Source organism: Ceratotherium simum, chromosome 6, assembly GCF_057802395.1.
Source record: "Ceratotherium simum simum isolate JZ-2026a chromosome 6, ASM5780239v1, whole genome shotgun sequence".
Lineage (NCBI taxonomy): Eukaryota > Metazoa > Chordata > Mammalia > Perissodactyla > Rhinocerotidae > Ceratotherium > Ceratotherium simum.
The window spans coordinates 42,124,885-42,146,488 of record NC_141905.1 but is presented as its reverse complement, the minus strand read 5'-3'; the positions used below and the strand labels follow the sequence as shown (position 1 = coordinate 42,146,488).

Below are 21,604 nucleotides of genomic sequence, written 5' to 3'. Positions count from 1 at the left end.
ATTGAAAAGTAATGACCTGATTTACAAACATTACTCTTCAGTGTAGTGGGATCAGCAGGTATTTGTGGGGAGAAAATCCCTAGAAAACAACCTCTGAAATGGCATTCAAGTTTCTCAGAAACCTCAAATTGAACATTGCAAACTATCTTCCCCTGTATTGCAAAATATTTAAAATTGATATCTTGGTATTATATGTATTAACTATGTATAAATGTGTAATTTTAAACATGGCAGCAAATGTGACAACATTTTGTTTTGTCTTATAGACTCAAATAAATATGTTATACTAAAGAGACTGAAAAGCTTCATAAGAATCAACGCGTATTTAAATCTCCATTCAGGCATCAGCTCATTTAATTTGAAATGTAAACTCACCAACAGAGCAAAGAGAATGCAATTTAAATGGCCAAACGTAATATAAAGAATTCTGGATTTATAGCACATGTCCTAATCTCTCTGATGAAACTAAAATCACTGCAATTTAATATATATAATACCCAAGGAGAATTTTCACCAGAAAATTCACCAAATCAAGAAGTACTAAGATTAGTGACATCATTTTGAATTGAAATAATTTATTTAATTAATTGAGAATTCAAGTACAGGAAAAAAAAGAGATAAAATTAAGCAGAGAAAGAAAAAAACAGAGATCGAATTAAGCTAGGTAGCCCTGTGGAAAGAAATTAAGGTTAACAACCAGGATACTTGGATTTTCAGCCTCTGCCAGTGGCTAGGAAATTTTAGTTTATGTGTTTAATTTTCCTTATCTCTAAGATTAGAATACCAGTTCTCCTGATCTTCCCAGAGTGGTTTGAAATGTACCATTAAAACACCGCCCGGTGGCGTAGCAGTTAAGTTCACGTGTTCCACTTTGGCGGCCTGGGGTTCGTGGGTTCAGATCCCAGGCGCAGACAGACGCACCGCTTGTCAAGCCATGCTGTGGTGGCGTCCCATATAAAGTAGAGGATGATGGGCATGGATGTTAGCCCAGGGCCAATCGTCCTCAGCAAAAAGAGGAGGATTGGCATTGGATGTTAGCTCAGGGCTAATCTTCCTCACACACACACACAAAAAAAGGTGAAACATAAAATTGCATACCCCATGTGATTCCTATTATATATAAAGAGAAACAGACATGTGCAGCTGTATAACCAAATGAATAGGTAAGAGGTAAGAAAGAAAGAAATTATTATTTCTGTGTGATGGATTAAGACTGATTTTCTTATTCTTCTTCATAGGGTTAAGAGAAATTATCCAGTACTTGGGCAGAAGGCAACTAGATGGGGGACCATATTCTTTCAGTGTTATACAGGGCATTGTTTAACTGACTTCATGAAGCATGATATTTTCTATTTGAGTAGATCCCAGTTTAGGTGTAGATTTTTGTTCAATAAAAACAATAACTAAAAATTTTGGTATTGTCTTATAGGATCTAGTTTTGGATATTACCTATCAATCTTATCCTAACATTCTTTTTATTTATTCCTATAAATAGCCAGTTCCTCAAATGCTCTTGGAATCAACTTTACCATTTTACTGGTTCCCTTACTAATTATTATTACTAATTTTCTATATTAGGAATAATATTAACCAGTCCAATGATAGCTATTTAAATCTTGTTTCTCGTGGTTTGCTCAGGCCCTCAAAGTATTCAATTCTAAACCCATTTTAATACAGATATTCCAAGTTCAGTTCATATTAAATACAATAAAACATGGCTGCCTTCATTCCCTTTATTAAGTCCTGCCATATTGGTGGGTAAACCATACTCTTCCTCACATTTCAAAAGGAAGCATTTTAGAGAAATTTCAATGTACTATTCACTGACCCTATAACATATATTTGGATCAACTCCTAATTCACCAAAGGAGTGGCTATGGTGAAAGTAGAATAAGTAGATACTAAAGGACAGGTTGAAACATGGTTCTGATGGGCACATAACCAGCATTTGACAGCAGATTTTACAACAGAACTGGGAGGAAAACAGGTAAGCCAATCATTTAATGAACCAAGTCTTCTAAATGAGTGGACCCCAAATATGTGTGGTTATTGGAATCACACTGGGGCCCAACACAGACTTACTGAATTAGCACTATAAGGATGATACCAAATAATCCATATTTATGTTTTTAATAGTTCCACAAAAGTCTAATAATAGGCCTGGTTCCTTTTATTTTTTTTTAAATCACTAACGGACTCTAGCGATGCATTAGAGACCTCAGATTTCAAATGATACATTATTTCACTCATTCATTCAACAGATATACATTTAATGCATATTTTGTGACATGTCTTGTGTCATGTAGTATAATTAATCCACAAGTCTTTGAAGGTTTTCCCTCACAATCATTGAAGGAGTCAAATCAATCTAAATTTATAACCTGAACTACTCTAAAACAAATAGCACTAAACGCACCAGTGAAGACAAAAGCAATATCTGCTGTCTTCCAAGCATAGTTTGTAGTTAACAATGTAATATTCTTGGGTAACTTTCAATAATTTTATCAATGTATCTTGAGAAAATCAGGCTGTTCTTAAGATAATTCAACTACTGATACCATTATTATCACTACCTTTAGCACAGAATGCTTTCTAGTGTGGAAGTGGTTAGTTGCCTTCTGGATGACTGTTACCTTTCTTCAGACTAGTTTATTTTTGCATTATTTCCTCTGGCAAACAAAAGAAATTCTCCACTAAATAAACAGAACATAACAAACTCTTTTTTTTTTAACTTGCTTCATCTATGTCTCAATTAAAATTATCTTCTGGATTAAAAAGCAAAATCTGGTAAACCACCCTGAGCTCTCCCCTCCCCCAATTAAACTATATTATAAAATTCTTGAGGACCAGCCCAGTGGCGTAGTGGTTACTTTCGCACTCTCCGCTTGGTGGCCCGGAGTTCGCCAGTTCAGATCCTGGGCACGGACCGACACACCGCTTGTCAAGCCATGAGGCTACATCCCACATAGAAGAACTAGAAGGACTTATAACTAGGATATACAACTAGGTACTGGGGCTTTGGGGAGAAAAAAGAAAAAGAGGAAGATTGGCAACAGATGTTAGCTCAGATCTTCCTCAAAAAAAAAAAAATCTTGAGGGCTACCTGTTTTTGTTCCTCATTATTCTTATGCCACTATTGCTAACACTGTAATAACTTAATTTTTGTTGACTTGGCGTAGCACAATGTCCCATTTTGCATCTCAGCACACCTTAGCTATGTCGTCAGACATTTTCTTAGTTGTTATAAAACAACCAATTTATAAGGCAATGGAAGGAAGAGAAAGATTTGGTTTAGCTTGCTGTATTAGGTGCTCTAAAAAAAACAGTAAGACTATGCTTTAGTGAGAGAGGTTAAGAGACAGAGAGAAAGAAAAAGAGAGAGAGAGTCATTTGTAGCTGAAATTAAATTAGACTAATTTTGACTGCACAAAATTTGCTTACTTTAGTATTTCCAAAATGTTTTTCAAAATTCCTTGATTTCATGCTTATTTGTTATACCTTCTTTTGCAAGTTCTCATCTTTATTTAGAATAAAATTCTTGAGTAAGGAATATACTATTTTTGAGCAAAACATATCTCCACCAAATGCCAAAAAGAGGAGAGGAATGAATGTTCCTTCCTTGGGTTGATAATGAAGTTTGAACAGGTTGATAAAGCAGCATAAGACACCAGTGTAATATTATGGATGAAAGAACATATTCAGGCTCTTTGGCAAAGTTGAATGAGTCATCAATTTAGTTAAATGCCTCACAACTCTTTCTAGTTTTATTTAATACATATGCAGGAAGTAGGGACTATATAGAGAGCAACAAAGTAGAAGAGAAAGGTTCTCTTGTTTTTGACCAGTCAGCTTAATCTTCCAATACCATAGAACTGTAAAGTAGGAGAGCACAAAGAGTGCAAAGCTAGCAAAGCTAGGTCTTACTCAATATTGAACCCACAGAAATGCAGTGCACTGAATATTTTTATAACAGAAGACACTAGCAATACATAAGATTTTTAACTAATTCCTTTAATCTAAATATATATACTTTTTTAAAAATAAAAAGTTAAAAATAAGTACTGTCAATTTTATTTTTGACATATGACTAAGAAACAAGCGCACTTTGCATTTGTTTTGCTTTATAGTTTAGAAAATATTATTAGCTGTATCATCTCATTTGAGCCTCATAAAAAATCTCTGTGTTTCAGGAGAAGGCTTACCATCCTCATCTGACAAATAGGGAAATGGATGCTCATAGTAATTTAATGGTAAAAATAGGACTAGAACTCAGATCTTAAGATGCCATTCCCATGCAATTTCTAACAGGGTTTTAATCTAGGTAATAATGCTTTTTAATCTTTAAAAAAACTTAGACCACCCATGAAGATTCAAAAAACAAAAATCTATGCTCCTTCTAACACATTATGATGCATCCATTAAAGTTTAAAAGTGTTTTTGGTAAAAAATAAGGAATTTTGGTGAAAGACAAATAAAATACATTTCTAAGAATTTTATTTAACTTTTGTTTTCTTACATAAAATTTTTTATTGAAGTATAACATGTATGCAGAAAAGTACTCAAATCATTCATGTATTTTCACAAAGTGAATACAGCACTCGGGTCAAGAATAAGATCTTTAGCAGCAACAGAAAGCTCCCTCATGCCCTTTTCTAATCACTACATCCCCAAGGGCAATCACTATCCTGACTTCTAATACCATAAACTAGACTTGGAACTTTATATAAATGGAAGTATGAAATTTATTTGTGTACAGTTTCCAAATCTATACAATCCACCCAAAAAGCATTATTTCTTCTAAATGTTACTCTGTATATCCAATATATCCATATATCCAATGGTTTCATTTTATTTAAGATCTATCTTTAAATGCTAGAAGAAGTATTTGCATCCCAAGTTGGGGCGATCCAAGCTTTAGACACCCAACACTGCTTCCCATTTCAACCCTGTGCCCATTAGTCAAGGCCCTTTTAATCATCTTCTTTTTTGATTTTACAAAATTATTTTAGGTATTATTTCTTCCAGAAACCAATATTTGTTTAACAAGAATTTGTCCTGCCTTAGTTATAAGATATTAATATTGTGGGAATTTCTAGCAATATAGCAAGACAAAGAAGAAAAATGGATTAAAGAAAGAAGAATTTCAACTGCTACTGATTTATAGCTTAAGAGTAGACTTTTCCGATTTCTTGTCCCATCCTGAAAATCACTAATAAGGAATCATAAATTAGAATAACTCCCATTAACCTTACATATTGCTTGGTCAGTCACCAAGTCACTTGCCACTTGAATAAATGTTGCAAAATCCTAGATCATAACCAAAAAGGATCAAATCATCCTTGTGCTATTTGAAAAACTATCATTATACTCGGCTAAGTAATTTTACTGGTGCCAAACATGCCCAGGTCTCAGGACATAGATTCTGCAAGATTGGTGCAGGGTAATAGAATGAAAATTATAATTAAAGTTAGTATTAAGGTTTTAGTTTTAACACTTAATTATCTTCTTCCTAACAGATAGCATTCATAATAGAATATGGAATTACAAGCCAGCAAATATAAGTTTGAATCCTGGGTCCACCTATTCTTATGTGGAAGTGTCATAATTTTATGGGCCTCATTTTTTACACTTGTGAATTGTCGATAATGATGTCCATCTTGTCTACTTTATTTGAGTCCATATCTTGTACTTTGTTATGTTCACAGCTCTGGACACAGGTATAGGGTCTATAAATATTTACTGATAATGAAATTACCACATCCTAGAGAGGAAAAGTCAAAGATTAAGTCCAAATTCAGACACTAAATACACAACATTTCCTCAAGGAAGTGGTGACACTACATTTCCTGAAAATATTTAATACCATCTGGATCAAAACCGAGGAATGGTGAGGGCTTCAAGATTGCATTGGGAGGAAGAGAAGTAGTGACCTTTTAGGTCTTTGCAATCTCTCATTGAAATGACTCACATGAGATAGAGAAAAAAAATCTTTCCCATTTCAATTCCTCTACTCTATCTTTTTACTAAACAAAAGAAAAAACACACATCCCTAATAAAATCCAATACCTGGCCTAAAGAAATGGCTGCTGGTAAAAACTGCTCACATTGCATCACAATTCTGACGGAACCTATTTCCTCCTAGCTTTTAGCAGTTGCATTTCCAAATGCAAATGAACATCAATGAAGCTGGTAAAGAAGATACATCACACCAACATTTGAATGACTATAGATGTTTGACTAATAATATAATTCTCACCTTCAAAATATTTTAAAGAATAGCTATGCAAATGATAAAATTAAAACAACACATGCAATAGGTCAGTATATCTCAAATTTATATACATAGTTTTAACGCCCAAAGTCAGAACTATAGTGACATTCTTAGATACATATATAAAAAAGGTGGGAAATGAATGTGTTCATATTTGGAATTTGAAGACTTGAAGAAAGCTGTAAGGGAAATTGCTCCCATCTAGAAGAAAAAAGTGTAAAGTTAAATTACAGCACCACCTCACCTCTAAAGAACTTCATGACTCAGGGCAGCAGATCAAGTAGCATTTTACTTTCAGATTGAATGCACCATGTAGAGTAAAACCACAGAGCCAGCCACACTGGAGGAAGAGCTTTCCAGGTACTTGATGCTGATCAATTTTATGTTTTAAACTGTATTTTAACCTTTCCTGATGAAATCTTTCTTATGTAGAATTTTCAGCATTCTTAGAGAATTGTTAACAGTATTTATTCTGGATAATTTAGGATCATTTAAGGTATACTTTATACAATACTCTCAGAAGAGATTACTTCTGGAGTGACATCAGCAAGCTGGCAGAATAGCAGGCTCCTGACTTTCCCTTCTCCCACGGATGCACTGAATAAACAGCTACCCGTGGATCAATTCTCTCTGAGAGAAACCCAGAAACTAGATGAGAGATGCCTACACACTGGGCGACTGAGAAAACACCACATCAAAACAAATAGGAAAAGCTGAGATACACTCATGCCATAAACCCCACTCCCAGCATAGCAACTTACAATCAAGAGGGAACCCCCAACTCCTGGCTCCTACCTGCAGAGCAAAGGGTTTAGATCACACATCTAATGCCCCAATTTTTACAGGTGCCACCAGAGAGACTAGCTCCCAAATCATATAGCTCTGGGAGCTGATGGAATTCAGCATTCAATAGTACCCCAGGACCACAAAGAACAAAGAGGCAGTTTTAAACTGGGTATAAGCACTTCCCATGGCTCTCTCCCCCAGGCTCAGGACGGAGTAAGAGGACAAAAACACCCACCTCCCAGTTTCTCCCTGGCACGGGTTTAACTACACTGTCCCCAGCTGCTGCCTGAGGGTTGCGCTTCTAATTAGCCTGCATCTGTGAGCCCCAGGGCAGGTAATTAGTAATACTCTGGGAGCCTGAATGGGTGTGCAGAAAAAATGGACAAAGGACCTAAATAGACATTTTTCCAAATCACACATACAAATGACCAACAGGTACATGAAAAGTTGCTCAATATCATTAACCATCAGGGAAACGCAAGTCAAAACCACAAAGTGATATAACCTCACACATGTCAAGATGGCTATTATCAAAAACATAAAAGATAATAAGTACTGGTGAGGATATGGAGAAAAGGGAATGCTCGTGCACTGTTGGTGTGAATGTAAATTGGTACAGCCATTATGGAAAACAGTATGAAGGCTCCTCAAAAAACTAAAAACACAACTACTATATGATTCAGGAATCCCTCTTCTGGTTATAAACCCAAAGGAAATGAAATCAGTACCTCAAAGAAGCATCTGCACTCCCATGTTCATTGCAGCATTAGTCACAATAGCCAAGACATAGAAACAACCTAAGTATCCACTGATAGATGAATGGATAAAGAAGATGTGGATCTTCTTTATTCATATTGATCTTATTATCCACCATATAGATATGAAAAAAATAGACAACATGCCCAAACCACATATATGTGACATATATGTCACATATATATTCCATCATATATATTTGTATATATATGATAGAATATTATTCAGCCTTAAAAAAGAAGATTCTTCCTTTTGCAACAACACAGATCAACCTGGAGATGTTATGCTAAGTGAAATAAGCCAGATCAAAAAGAACAAAACTGCATGATCTTACTTATATGTGGAGTCTAAAAAAAGTTGAATACATAGAAGCAGAGAGTTGAATGGTAGTCTCCAATGGCAAGGAGCTGGGGAAAATGGGGAGATGTTAGTCAAAGGATACAAAGTTGCAGTTATGTAGAATGAATAAGTCTAGGGGTCAAATGTACAGCATGATGACTATAGTTAGTAATACTGCGCTGAATACTGGAAATTTGCTAAGAGTAAATTTCAGGTGCTCTCAATCAGAAAAAAAGGAAAATATGGTAACTATGTGAAGAGACAGATAAGTTAATTACCTTGATTGTAGTAATCATTTCACTCTGTATATCAAATCATTATATTGTATACCTTAAACATATATAATTTTTATATCATAATTAATAATAAAAGGGAAAAAAGAAATGGAGGGAAAAGTATCTGAGAGTACACACACACACAAAAGCTATTATTTCTAGTTACTGAGGTTGAGGTATGTTGTCTATTTTTTTTCTTGCTTTTTGCTCTTTCCTTGCTCAGATAAAACTTCTTGTTCCTGTTTTGGTACCTAAATCTAGGATCATCATCATCTTCTAACCTCATGCTGCTAGAGAATCAGCATGGGTAGTGAAAAGACTGCACACGGAATCAGACAGAACTTGGTTAGAATCTCTCTCCTGAGACATTTGGGGCCACTGTCATCATGCTGATAAGCCTCAGCATCTTCATATGTAAAGACAGATGTACAACTTTCCCCATAGGGAGGATTAAATGTGAGTATTAACCAATAATGTAAGAAATGTATAGCAAAGTCCCTCTCATAAAGAAATTTTTAATAATGTATCAGTTTTATCATCCCTCCTCTTCTAATCTGCTATAGTTTAACGAACTGTGTAATTAAGTTTGTCAAAATGATGTTGCAATGGATGTTTTTCAGCCTTCTTGGCATCTGAGTGCATAAATCTACTATTGGGGATTCATTCCTACCTTGTATGTGTGTTTCTTGATATAGACCCTTAGCGTGCAAGAAATGTGTTAGCAGTGCTAGATACAGTGTCTTATGCTTGAAGGTAGCAGGAAAATGCACATTAAACCAGTTCTTGACATTGATGTTGAAACAAATGATTAACATTTTGTCATAATTAGCATTCTACTCTCAGAGGTCAGTGTCCCTAAAAACATGGCTCTGGATAAATGCTGCATTATCTTTTTCGGGCCAGGAGCAATCTCTCTTATTTCACTTCAATTCTTGAACTTCAATTCTTCAAAAAAAAAAAGGCAAAAAATACCCTGACCAGATGTTTTCTTAACAGCTATCACAGTAGTCTGGAGAGAAGTTAGATTTAAATTCATAATTAAAGTAAATTTTTAGAATATATGTGTGCATATGTATTTAATTTTTTAACTTGTGCTATCAAAATATACCTTACCTTAGAATTGGTAGTATTACAATGATTAGGAAATAAGCTCCCCTGACTGTGACTATAGCTAGCTATTTACTTGGTGCTGGGTGAATGCAGCAGTTTTTGACTAACCATAAAATTCAACTAAGACTTTTACCAAAAAATATGCATATTCCTAGGCTGTCCTTTACAGATTCTGTTTCAGTAGTGTATAAACTAAGATGCTCTAAAAACAAAACAAAAATTTAAAATACAGTGACTTAAGAGAGAATTTATTATAAATTATACGTAGGTGGGAAGTCTAGGATAGATAGGTAGTTCTGCTCCATAGTGTCATCCAGGGACCCAGGCTAGCAAATCAAGTCGGCCACTCCCAACAGGTAGCTTCTTTTCCTTGATCCAAGATGGCTGGTTCCACTGTTACTATGGCCAGTTTTGGTGAAGAAGGTGGTCCAAGGCCAGGGTCATTGTTCCAGAAGATGACCCAAGATACAACACCTTTATTTCCTTTACTTTACTCTACATTGACCTTACTTTACATTGAACAAAATGTTGTTACACAGCCAGAACTAGCTGCAGGAGGCTGAGAAAGGTAGTCAATAACTGGGTAATCATGTATCTAACTAGGAGTCTGTTTATTTCATTGCTAAACAGTACAAAGAGAAGAATGAATAACGGAGGAGAGTAGTAGTTTCTTATTTCATAAAGAATTCTGGATTATGAATATTTAAATCCATTCTTAGATAACTTTGAAAATTTTAGGAAGAATGGGGGGAAATGAGCTCTGGGGTCAGGAAGATCCATTTTCAAAATGTGAGTCTAACCTTCAAAAGCTATGTTATCTTAAACAAGGCAAAATTTCTCTCTTTTATATTTTTAATGATTGCACAAGCAATAATTATTATACATAATTGACACGCTACAGAAATACATGATGTGGAAAGTAAAATGTCTACAACCCTCCCATAGGGTAACCACTGCTAATGGCTTTAGTAATTTTTCATATTTACAGTCCTCTCTAGATATATACCAACAAAATATTATTGAGCTTTAAATTTTACAAAAATTCCATTTTTAGGAGGCTCAAAAAACACCCCAAACCATACACCCAATTCTTACCTAGTATCTTAGTCCATTCAGGCTACTATAACAACATACCATAGACTGGGTGGCTTATAAACAACAGAAATCAATTTCTCACCATTCTGGAGACTGGGAGGTCCAAGATCAAGGCACTGCAGGCTTGGTGTCTGATAAGGGCCCGGTTCCTGATTCATAGACTGCTGTCTTTTTTCTATGTCCTCACATGGTGGAAGGGACAAGGAAGCTCCCTGGAATCTCTTTTATAAGAGTGCTAATTCCATTCATGAGAGCTCCACTCTCATGATCTAATCACTTCCCAAAGGCCTCACCTCCTAATACCATCACATTGGGTGTTATGTTTCACCATACAAATTTGGGGAGACACATTCAGTCTATAGTACCTAGTAAGAAAGGATATAAATAGACATGTGCAAATATATTGTTTTATAAATACATCAATTGTAGTATTTGAAAATTTATTCCAAATTGAATAAGTGGAATTATTCCAAATTCCAAATTATTCCATATGGAAAAAATTTTGGAAAACTATGGACATGTTAAATAGAATGAAAAATATACATATACTTTGAAATAGAAGTATCTTTAAGACATATTAAATTAATAAAAGCAAGTTGCAGAATGATATAAACAATACCACTGCTATTGTTAATGCAAAAACATTCACCAAAAATATCCTTATATTCAATGGGGATATATATGTAGATGTATAGAGAAACGTTTAGTAAGTTTATACCAAATGGATAATAGTGTGTACCGCAGACATGAGGTATTGTCAAGAAAAATTTACCTTTCCCTAAACTGTTTAAATTATTTTATAATTAGAAATTATTCAGATATTACTTATATAATTTTATCTATCTGTCAATCATCTATCTATCTACTATATTTTATCTGCAAAAACTTTCCAGGATGGTACAGAAAGATCTGTTTTATCTGTATTGTATTCTATTTATATATTAAATCACTTACATAATGGCTATACATAATGTATTTAACCATTCTCCTCTCAATGGACATTTAAATTATTACCAGTCTTTCACTATCACAAACAATGCTGCAAATAGCATGTTTGTTTTATATATTTACCATTATTTTCTATCATTTATTTTCTATGACAGTTTTTACTAGAGTTAGAAATGTTAAGTCAAAAAGATGAACATTTCTAAATTTAATAGATATTATCACATTGCTATATAATTTATAATTTTCCTATCAGAGCCAGAGTGCTCATTTCTCTACATTTTTGCCCTTAGAAATCTTATCATCTTTTTAAGCTTTGATAAATAACCTTCATTTTGTTTATATATTAAAAGGAGCCCTTCTCATGAGGTTCTTGAGAAAGTGACACAAAAACAATGAAAGAAGGTTTTCAAATTACCACAAATTGCCTCTAACGCTACTAAATTAGAGAAGGCCCCTAGCAACCCATTGAAGTTCAAGATCAGTGACAAAGTAACCTGTGGTGTCAGATTTATTCTAACTCAGTAATGAGAGATAAAATACTGCCACCCAGAATATATTTTCAAAATTTTCCAACTCAGTGAGGTTGGTAGAGAAAGATTGAGAATACACCTGCCTAGATTTTGATTCTACAATGTGTAATACAGACTAGCTTGTAAATATAAAACATAGAAGCTACATTCTTATCGGTTATGAAAACAACTTTCTTTTTTAAGATCTAATAATGTTATTGGCTTCAAAAATTAGACTTATATTACAAGCTATATATCTCCGAAATAACAGTTGTATTAAATCTTGCCTAAAACTAGGGATCAAATTCTATAACTATACAAGACCTGCAATCAGGCAAATACCTAATGCTACTTATAGTATTGCTTTTCCTTTAAAAATAAGTTTAAACTTATGTTTGATAGTTGGAGTATTTAATTAAAAGGCATTAAAATCAGAAAGTGGAAATTGAGGAAGTAGTATTTTTTTCACTTTGCCTTGGCACACCCACCACACTGTGGGCTGATTGAATTAAAAAAACCCCAAAGGTTGTGTGTGTGTGTGTGTGTGTGTGTGTGTGTGTGTGTGTGTGTTTGAGTGTGAGTGTCTTTATTTTCTTTCTGGTAAAATATGAAAAATATATTTTATGGTTTTCTTTAATATGATTCTTCTAATAAAGCAGTCATAAATATGGAAATGATTACTATGTCCTGCTAATAGATATACTTACAAAATATTATATGGAGAATAGAAAAAAATTAAAATTATTATCTGCTCTCTATTACTTTCAATGATCATTTCTCTGACCACATGCCTAACACAAAAAGACATTTTAACAGTTACCCACACAGTGTGCTGATGCCCATTTAAAAAGACAATTGAATCCACATCTTGAAAATTAGTCTAATGATTCTGCTACAGGTCTATTTGCTGCTGAAAGTAAATGGGAATTGGCAACATCTAGAAAAATCTCAATCACAACGATTATTATATTTCTACATTTCCTTTTTTTATTCTCTCCACACCAGAATGCACAAAGCAAATGATTCAATTCAATTTGAAAAAATCTGAATTTTCATATGCTGTTTGCAATATGCAGGTCTAACCTCTGAAAAAGATTCAAAGATAAAGTTGAGTCACATGTCCTCACATCAAAGAGCACCTTCCTCGTCTAAATACTGAGATGAGAGAAAATACAAAGCAGAGCAAGAACATTGCATTAAAGGATGTCTATACAAACTGATATCCTTGGGAAACAGAGGGGAGAAAATCACCTCATTGTCAGAACCTTGAATTGTTCTGCAAGGGAGCTGGCATTTGTACTGAACTTTAAATAACAGAAAGAGGTTCGATTGCTGGTGAGGAGATTATCCAACAGTTTAGCCAGAGACAATGGTGCAAGCATAAGCATGAAGCTGTGAGCTGTGGGGGTGTACTTGGGAATCAACATGCAATCCAAAAACAGCAGTAGACAAGACCGGAAATGTGTGCATGTGCGTATGGGGGGGAGGTAGTATCACAGACCTTTATTAGCCTTGGAAAAGTAATGATAAAGAATTCTACTCAGAAAAACAAGAAAGCCTTTAAAGTTCTTTAAATAAAGGAATATATGGTGGGTGGCATTTATGTGTTAAGATTGTCTAACAGAAGGGTACAGGCTAAGTTGGAGGAAGATAGAAGTATGGAGACTGGTTTCAGGATCTTGAAAATATGCTTTACGTGTGTTTTCTCATTTAGCCCCTGTTGTTCTTTAAGGTAGTCTGTTAGTTTGCTAGTGCTGCCGTAACAAAGCACCATAGACTGGATACCTTAAACAACAGAAATTTATTTTCTCTCATTTCTGGAGGCTAAAAGTCTGAGATCAGGGTGTCGGCAGACTTGGTTTCTTCTAAGGCTTCTCTCTTTAGCTTGTAGATGACTATCTTCCCCCAATGTTTTCAAATGGTCTTCCCACTGTCCGTGTCTATGTCCTGATCTCTTCTTCTTATGAGGACATCAGTCATATTGGAGTAAAGCACACCCAGATGATGTCATTTTACCTGAATTACCTTTTTAAAGGCCCTATCTCCAAATACAGTCACATTCTGAGGTACTGAGGGTTAGGATTTCAACATATGCATTTGGGGGAGGACACAATTCAACCTATAACAGGTAGGCACTACTAATTTATACTTACAGAAGATTTGAAAGGTTAAACCATTTGTCCATGGAGACAGGGCTAGTATGTGAAGGACCAATATACAATACACCTTAGTTTGCCTGGCTCCATTCCCAGTGCATACATAGTACGGGTTTGATAAGTAAGCATTAGATGAAGGAATGAAGGAATGAAGAAACATTTCATTAGTAACTAAAATTCCTTATTAAGTCTGTCTCCTAACCCCAGGTGAATTACTCCTGAAAAGATATTTCCTTGTTCTTACCAAAAGATGGAGCCATAAAGAGTTTCCCGACATAAGTGGTTTTTGGAACTTGTTATACTTTTCGCATCTAAATACATTAAAGATTTCATACTGCAAATCATTGAAAAAAATAAAACAACAAAATATCTGTATTTACTGACCCCACCTGGGCTTTTTTGTTTGATTGATTTCCAAGAAGTACCTGCTGTTGACCTCTTTTGAGCCATCAGGCAGTAAAAGCCACAGAGAAAACCTCCAGTTGACCACTGGAACTCTTGAAACAGGCTTCATTTTAGCTCATTTCAAACAAGGATTGAGTAAGAGATTCAAGTAAGTTTGGGATATAAACTGACTCAGTGTTACTCCAGAGGACAGCTTTAGAACCCAAGAGTAGATGGGATAAGACAGAAGGTTTTGGGATCATACAAAGAATGTTCTGACCAACACAGTCCTAAGGTTCCCTCAGCTGGATTAAACTTTAGACAGGTTTCTTCCTGACTTTGGGCCCATAACCTCCCTTTTCTTAGAGAGTTTACTTTAGAAAACTTGTAACTGAAAATTCTTGCTTTGCCTCTTTGAAATGTGTATAAGTCCCCTTAAAAGCCTCTTGCCAGCCTCATCCCAGGGAATGTCTTTCTGAAGGAAGTGGGAGCAGTTCCTTTGAAATGTAATCGTCAAGGAAGATAATAATCCTATCTCTCAGTCTTTGTGGAAAGATAAAAGCCTAAACTCAGTTGGCACTTTGTTCTAAGTTGTACAGCTACCTCCTGTCATAAACATACAAGAAAGTTTACTTTTCTTTTGGGTAGGGCCAGTTAGCAGACACAGGTAGCCTATGATCCCCTCTCCCCCACCTCAGCTCTTAACAACTCTCCAACACTTTGTTTCAGCAGAGTTGAGTTCAGTCTCTCTCCTTTATTGCAACAGTCTTGAATAAAGTCTTTCTTGCTTGTTAACTTTGTCCAGTGCAATTTTTCTTTGACAGTTCTAATAACTGAAATTATCTAACAATAAGAAAAAATGAGCTAGCTTTACAGAAAATGTACTCTGTTCCAGGTACTTTCTTAAGTCCCTTATTATTATTTTCTTTTATCTGTACAATAACCTACAGAATATGGACTATTATTGTCTTCTTTTTACAGATGAAGTAACTGAAACTTAGATCAAAAGAGCAACTTGAACAATTGTCACATGGTTCCTATGGCTATTCATGATAGATCCAGAATTTCTGAGGTTGGTTCTAAGATCATCGAATCAATTCACAGCTTTGTCTCTAAAAGCTTAGACTTAAGTTGTTAGCAAGAAGAAATCACTGAAAATTTCTGAACAGACAACTGGCAATAAGGAAAGTGATATTGTAAAAAACCAGTACGCAAAAAGAAGAATCTAAGGATCAAGCTGGGCATTCGAAGGCTATTGCAGTGATGCAGGATTAAGGAAATGGCTGAATCATAATACAATATATTACTGTAAGGTTTTGATAGTTACGATAATGGTATTAACAGCTGGCCTTGATTGAGTTGTTATAATATGTCTGGAACCATGCTAAGTACTTTGCATAGATTATCTCACGAAATCGTCAAAAGAATCTTTTGAGATAGGCACTATTATTACCCTTTTTCTGAATTTTTGCTATGTATCAGATACTGTGTTAAGTGATTTATTATTAACTTATTTCATCTATATAATGGCCTGTATTGTAAGGGACCACTGTTGTCCCACTTTTACATAATAGAAAATTGAGCCTTAGAGAGATTAAATAACTTGCCCAAGGCCACCCAGCTAGTAAATGATGACCCCCCCCCATCCCATTCAAATCAAGCCTAGACTCTGAATCAAGAGTCTCGGTGGTTAACCAACAATCTATGTTGATCCCAGTACTGTATATTCATAAACTCTTTTGAACCTCATGACCACCTTAAAATTAGATGCTAAAATGAGACTCTGAGAACTTAAGAGACAGCCCATGGCCATTTAGCTAATATTCAAACCTAGGCTTGATTATGATGGTAGTAAAAGAATATGAAACATGAACTGAAAATAAACTGCCTTTAATATACATTACAGAATTTGCTAAAATCTCCAGCTTTACAAAAGATTGATGATAATTAAAAGACTGAAAGTTCTTTGAGGTGTCTCTAATATTGAAACAGTTAATGTTTTCCACTAAACCCTTTTATATTTAACATCTGACAGCTCCCGGGTACTATTTATTGATGAGTTCACTAAGGGTAGCATTTCTGAAATGAGAGAATTAATCAGCAGTTATACGGAGTTATCTTTTTATTTTAATTGTGATAAAACACAAATAACATACAATTTACCATTTTAACCACTTTTAAGTGTGCAGTTCAGTGGCATTAAATACATTCACATTGTTGAGCAATAGGAGAGCATTATCTTAAAAGAAAAAAAAGAAAAGATGACATAGCAAACTATAATGTATTTCCCAAGTTGCTTTCCTACTAATTACACTAAGAATTTCCATCTGAGAGTCTATGATGTCTGTACTAGCTTGGTTCAGGTCATATGCATTCACACCATCCCTTACACACCGAAGAACGGAATAACTAGAGTCTGTTGTAGGAAGACCTAGCATCAGTGCTGATGGAGAGGCTCAGAAAGAAGGAAAGCAAGTAGATAAAAGAAGTATTCTCCATAAGGAGGAAGAGTGGAATCAACTGGGATCAGAGGGAGACAGATCGTCATTAGGAAAAGATAAATGACACTCCTCTTTCCTGGAGATTGGTAGAGAATCTCCAGGTGCTGGTCCACTTTGACATTTTTACCTTGCTTTATCTGGATTTGGCCTTGTTCAGTGCACCATGCCGTAGCTCACAGATTGACATTTCCTTCATTCAGGTGATAATTGGCCTTGGCTCCCTCTATTAACAGCAGCAAACATGGTTGAAAGACTGACAGAGACCATTGACTCAGCATTTCTTTGACTGACTTTTCTCCCAGCACAGTAGAAATTTTTTGTTGTTAGTAGATAACTCAAATTTCAATCTGCATAATACAAAATTGACATAGTTAGACCATAACATTCAAGTCCTATTAAATAATACAGAAGTGAGATTTTAAATAAAATATAAAATTTCTGGACCCTTTCATGGATGGCTAATACATATAAGTTGCCACTTTGGCCTCCAACCATGACATACATCACAATGGCTCTTGCCACTCTTTGTCTCTTGAACCTGGATGAGGCTGTCACTCGCTAACAGCTAAGGCTCATTCTGTAGACGAACTTCACTTGCTGTTACTGCTTCAGACCATGCTAGAGCAACCTGAATACACACCAGGTATGACATAATTAAATAGCAAGATTGTATGTTCTGAAATATTTAGACAGAGGTCAGATTACCAATATAGTACGAAAAATAAAATAGAATCAATCACTTTTTCATCAAACGAGCAGGTTTTTTCATACCAAAGCCAAGGAAATCTAAAGACATTTCCTAATGCCTAATCCCTGAATCGAGTGAAAAGAAAAAGCTATTCCAAGAAATTGCAGAAAACATTTTGCAAAGTATCTCATTTATTTGGGGACATTTAATGATTAAAACTAATATCCTGAGTTTAAATTGCCAGGGGACATAATTAATGGAGGGAAGCAAAAGCTTCGAGAGAAATCAATTGTAAAATAATCAATAGCAAAAATCTGTACTCTGAGCAAATGTTCACTCAAAGACTACAATTTGTAATACAGGCCCAAAGCAAAAACAGACATCTCGGCACACATTAACCTGTCTAGGATCCCCAGAAAAGGGCCTCAAGTAGACAAGCATCGAAATTTATTATTTTAGCTAAACTATTTGAGGAAAATTAAGCCTAGTAAAAACAAAAATAAGCACTGATTTCAGAAATTTTATATAATTTATATTTCAGTATATTTGAACAAGGCTGCAGAATGTGCACAGTTCTCCAGAGATTATTTTCAGTAATGTTTACAACGTTTTGCTTCATAATGTCCTGCATTTTAGAAGTCCTCTAGGACTTGGCATACTGATTCTAGGATTATATGGACTGTATCTGATTATCACAATCATTATATTATATTATATCATATTATATTATATCATATATCATATTATATCACATTATATTATATTATATCTATCTCTAATAAAGTCCATAATATATATTGTACTGGATAAATACAATAAAATATAACTCAAGAAGAATTTCAGCATCTTTTAATGCTACATATTACACGTGTGCCAATAAGCTATGAATTGGTATAGTGACTAACAGGAACCAAAACAGCTGGAGGGGGTAAATAATGTACTGAAATGTGAAGTTTGAGAGAATGTACAGACCAAGATCTCTCTTTGAATTCCGAAAAAGGAAGTCTGTGGATTTCTTCCTAGTCATTGTTAATTCAGGCGACGAGTGTTGGCATTTAAGTGTACCGACTCCAATGTCATATGAAGTCAGTTTGAATACAGCTATGTGATCTTAGATGAGTAATTTAAAATTTCTCACCCTTAGTTTCCCATTTCTAGGGCAGGAAAATAATGGTATCTATCTCGCAAGGTTTTTGGAGGCTAAATGACATAAAGTGTTAAAAGCACCTTATAGTGAAGTGCTCAGAAATGTTAGCTGCCATTAGATGCTAATACTGCCTGTTGGAGACCTCTCCTCATTCTCTCTGGACCCAGTTATGCTCACTTCTAATCAACTTGACTCTAGGATTCTGAGTGTGTGTGTGTGAAGGTGTAGAGAGAGAGAAAGAGAGGGAGAGGGAGAGAGAAACCTTGGTACAATACTCTTAACCAAAGTGCAGAATTTATTCGGATTTTACCATTTTTTCCACTAATATTCTTTTTCTATTCCAAGATCCCACATTGAATTTACTTGTCATATCTCCTTATTCTCCTGCAACTTGTGACAGTCCCTCAGCCTTTCATGTCCTTAACGCTTTTGAAGAGCACTGGGCCATTACCTTGTAGAAAGTCCCTCAATTTGGGTTTGTTTGATGTTTTCTCATGATTTCTCATGAAATTTTGCATTATTTGGAAGGATAGCACAGACGAGATGTGCCCTTCTCAGGGCATCATATCGAGAAGTATGTGATATTGATATGTATTACTGAGGATATTAACCTTGATCATTTGGCTAAGGTGGTGACTGGCAGGATTCTTCCCTGGAAATTTACTATTTTTCCCTTTATAGTTACTAAGTATTTCAGGGAAAAAAAATCTGAGACTATGCACATATCCTGTTTCTGCTTCAACTTTCACCAACTCTTTCAGCATCCCTCCATGGGTTTTGTCTATGGCACTTATTCTAATAGTGATTTTATATTTTTCTCATTCCTTATATACTTATTCACTGGAATTTTTCTTAATATTTTTCATTTGTGTATCATTTATTCAGTTATTTATATGGACTCATGTATATTTATTTTATTCTTCAGTTTATAATCCATTACTATACTTATTTTGTTGTTCAAGCTGTTCTAGCTTTGGCAATTGAGAGCTCTTTAAGATAAATTTTTAAACCTTTTTATATGCCTCCATTTTTTTAAGCACTTCCTTATATTCTGTCACCACAAGATGCTCCAAGCCCATCCTGTATTTTTCATGCTCTAGTCCTGAAATCAACCACTTCCCCAAAGAGCCCTGGTTCTTTTTGTGTAAAATAGTATTTAGAAACCAAGATCTGGGCTCTAGGTGTGCTCATTGGTACTGGGTTGTCATTGCTTTAAATCTTTCTTAGTAGACAGAGTTAGGAAATATATGTATGTATACTAACTTGTGCACAGACACATATCTATGTTTATTTCTGTATCTGCTTATCTGTGTCTATTTATAAGTTATATATAAATTTTAAAAATGAGTCCACATTGGTACCTCCAACTCCAGTCTAGCATGACAGGGTTCATTCTAGCCTTCCTCCTTTCCTTCTTTGTAACTTCTCTCTCCAGTAGTGGGAAATTGCCCTCTCATTATCTAGAATATGCTTATTTATTTGTTCAATCCTAGTATACAAGCAAAGTAATTTCAAAATTCTAACCTAGATTCCTGAGAAAAATAAATCCACAAACTAGCGTCTATTGTTTGTATATACTTCTTTTTGTTTTATAGTATCCAGTCAATGTTACTTAGATCAGTTCCTTTCTTCTCCATCTGCTTAGGTGTGGTTATGTGATTCGTTTATGACACAGTTAGATTTACTTGCCACAGTCTGCAGCATCCCCCACCCCCTTCTGAAATACTGGTTTTGTTTTTGTTCTCACATAGTAAAAATCAGTTTCTGTGGTGGACAGTTCTATAGGTTTTAACAAATGCATGGAGTCATGTGCCCACCACCCCAGTTCCGTACAAAACAGTCTCATTACCCAGCAGTTTCTCCCACACTGCACCATTATAACAACCCCTCTTCCCATTCCCAACTCCTGGCAATCACTGATCTGTTTTCCTCCTTATATTTTTGCCTTTTCCAGTGTGCGATATAAATAGAATCAGGCAATATGTAGTCTTTCAGTTTGGCTTCTTTCACTTAGCAAAATGCATTTAAGATTCATCCATGTTGATGTGTAAATCAATAGCTCATTCATTTTTCTTGCTGGGTGGTATTACATTGTATGGATGTACTACAGTTTATTTACCCTAAGAAAGATAAAAATCAGCCCCTGAATTCCAAGAACTTATCTGATGTTCACAGCTAGGCCTCAATGTTATTACAAACTGATCTGTTGTTTACAACTAAGCCACCATTGTTCCTCTTTTGACATAAACAATCTTATAGAATAGCCACTTCATGCAAAGTCACTGTGAAAGCCATAAAATACAAAACATCGCACTCTCACTAAATGAGTAATTGTTACTTCTTTACCAATTTCAGCTTAACCTTATTCTTGTTCGCCCTGTCTATAGATAAGATTTATTGAGCTGTCAATCATTGAATGGCCCCCACTTTCTTACTATACCTAATCTAGGGTGAGCCTCTGCTTCCTTAGACTCTCCCCAGAATTAACCAACCAAAGACCAAATCATATCATAAGTTCTTTCTAACGCCTTCGTACTGGGACACCTCACAGTTCCCTAGGGTGAGCATTCTCCCTTACTTCAATGAATAATAAACTCAACTTGTTCAACTACAAGTGTATTCCCGCTGGCTATTGTCTG

The 21,604-nt window shown here is 35.1% G+C and overlaps 1 long non-coding RNA gene across 2 annotated transcripts in view; it reads right to left on the bottom strand.

Moving 5' to 3' along the window:
• LOC147916852 (uncharacterized) overlaps positions 1 to 21,604 on the bottom strand; it is a 168,104-nt gene that overhangs the window by 53,017 nt on the left and 93,483 nt on the right. The window contains exon 1 of one of the 2 annotated variants that reach the window (XR_015552488.1): positions 17,258 to 17,471. The exons of the other annotated variant lie outside the window; for it this stretch is intronic. This is a non-coding gene — a long non-coding RNA (uncharacterized LOC147916852). Of the gene's footprint in view, positions 1 to 17,257; positions 17,472 to 21,604 lie in introns of those variants that run through there. 2 annotated transcript variants of the gene reach the window in all.